General features: G+C 43.2%; 1 non-coding gene across 1 annotated transcript; it reads right to left on the minus strand.

The window, feature by feature from the left end:
* Positions 1–540: 540 nt before the first annotated feature.
* On the minus strand, positions 541–648 carry LOC130978038 (small nucleolar RNA R71). The gene has a single exon (XR_009085702.1). It is a non-coding gene; the product is annotated as a small nucleolar RNA R71 (small nucleolar RNA).
* Positions 649–2,362: the final 1,714 nt, after the last annotated feature.

Genomic DNA, 2,362 nt, shown 5'->3' on the forward strand with positions numbered 1-2,362 from the left:
AGCAGGAGCAGAGACAAAGGCATTCTTGTTGAAGCTGACCCTGAACCTGAAAGGACCTTGAAGCGAAAGCTAAGAGAAGCTAAGACTCAACTCTCTGTTGAGGACCTGACCGAATTCTTCAAGGAAGAAGAACCCATGGCAGCCGAAAACAACAACAATGCCAACAATGCAAGGAAGGTGCTGGGTGACTTCACTGCACCTACTCCTGATTTTTATGGGAGAAGCATCTCTATCCCTGCCATTGGAGCAAACAACTTTGAGCTTAAGCCTCAATTAGTTTCTCTAATGCAACAGAATTGCAAGTTCCATGGACTTCCAATGGAAGATCCTCATCAGTTCTTAGCTGAATTCTTGCAAATCTGTGACACAGTCAAGACTAATGGGGTTAACCCTGAGGTCTACAGACTGATGCTATTCCCTTTTGCTGTAAGAGACAGAGCTAGAATATGGTTGGATTCTCAACCTAAAGAAAGCCTGGACTCTTGGGAAAAGCTAGTCAATGCCTTCTTGGCAAAGTTCTTTCCACCACAAAGATAGAGTAAGCTTAGAGTGGAAGTCCAAACCTTCAGACAGAAGGATGGAGAATCCCTCTATGAAGCTTGGGAAAGATACAAACAATTAATCAGAAGATGTCCTTCAGACATGCTTTCTGAATGGAGCATCATAGGAATTTTCTATGATGGTCTCTCTGAACTATCCAAGATGTCTTTGGATAGCTCTGCTGGAGGATCTCTTCATCTGAAGAAGACGCCTACAGAAGCTCAGGAACTAATTGAAATGGTTGCAAATAACCAATTCATGTACACTTCTGAAAGGAATCCTGTGAACAATGGGACTAGTCAGAAGAAAGGAGTTCTTGAGATTGACGCTCTGAATGCCATACTGGCTCAGAACAAGATATTGACTCAACAAGTCAATTTGATTTCTCAAAGTCTGTCTGGAATGCAAAATGCACCTGGCAGTACTAAGGATGCTTCATCTGAGGAAGAAGCTTATGATCCTGAGAACCCTTCAATGGAAGAGGTGAATTACCTAGGAGAACCCTATGGAAACACCTATAATTCTTCATGGAGAAATCACCCAAATTTCTCATGGAAGAATCAAGAGAGACCTCAACAAGGTTTCAATAACAATAATGGTGGAAGAAACAGGTTTAGCAATAGCAAGCCTTTTCCATCATCCTCTCAGCAACAGACAGAGAGATCTAAGCAGAATACTTCTGACTTAGCAACAATGGTCTCTGATCTAATAAAGACCACTCAAAGTTTCATGAATGAAACAAGGTCCTCCATCAGAAATTTGGAAGGACAAGTGGGACAGCTGAGCAAGAAAATTACTGAACTCCCTCCTAGTACTCTTCCAAGTAATACAGAAGAAAATTCAAAAGGAGAGTGCAAAGCCATAGACATGGCCGAATATGGAGAGGAAAGAGAGGAGGAGGACGCCACTGAGGAAGACCTCAGTGGGCGTGTACCAATCTCCTCTGAGTTCCTCAATGAGGAACCATGGGAATCTGAGGCTCAAAATGAGACCATAGAGATTCCAATGGACTTACTTCTGCCATTCATGAGCTCTGATGAGTATTCTTCCTCTGAAGAGGATGAGTATGTCACTGAAGAGCAAGTTGCTAAATACCTTGGAGCAATCATGAAGCTAAATGACAAGTTATTTGGAAATGAGACTTGGGAGGAAGAACCACCTTTGCTCACCAAAGAACTGGATGACTTGTCTAGGCAGAAACTGCCTCTAAAGAGGCAAGATCCTGGGAAGTTTTCTATACCTTGTACCATAGGCACCATGACCTTCAAGAAGGCCTTGTGTGACTTAGGGTCAAGTGTAAACCTCATGCCCCTCTCTGTAATGGAGAAATTAGGGATCTTTGAGGTGCAAGCTGCAAGAATCTCATTAGAGATGGCAGACAATTCAAGAAAACAAGCTCATGGACTTGTAAAGAATGTTTTGGTGAAGATTGAAGACCATTACATCCCTACTGATTTCATAGTCCTAGAGACTGGGAAGTGCATGGATGAATCCATCATCCTTGGCAGACCCTTCCTAGCCACAGCAAAGGCTGTGATTGATGTTGATAGAGGAGAGTTAATCATTCAAGTGAATGAACAATCCTTGGTGTTTAAGGCCCAAGGACATCCCTCTATCATCATGGAGAGGAAGTATGAAGAGCTTCCCTCAAAACAGAGCCAAGCAGAGCCCCCACAGTCAAACTCTAAGTTTGGTGTTGGGAGGCCACAACCAAACTCTAAGTTTGGTGTTGAACCCCCACACTCAAACTCTAAGTTTGGTGTTGGGAGGTTCCAACACGGTTCTGAGTATTTCTGAGGCTCCATGAGAGTCCTCTGTCAAG

The sequence above is a fragment of the Arachis stenosperma genome, chromosome 4, assembly GCF_014773155.1.
Source record: "Arachis stenosperma cultivar V10309 chromosome 4, arast.V10309.gnm1.PFL2, whole genome shotgun sequence".
NCBI classification, from domain to species: Eukaryota; Viridiplantae; Streptophyta; class Magnoliopsida; order Fabales; family Fabaceae; genus Arachis; species Arachis stenosperma.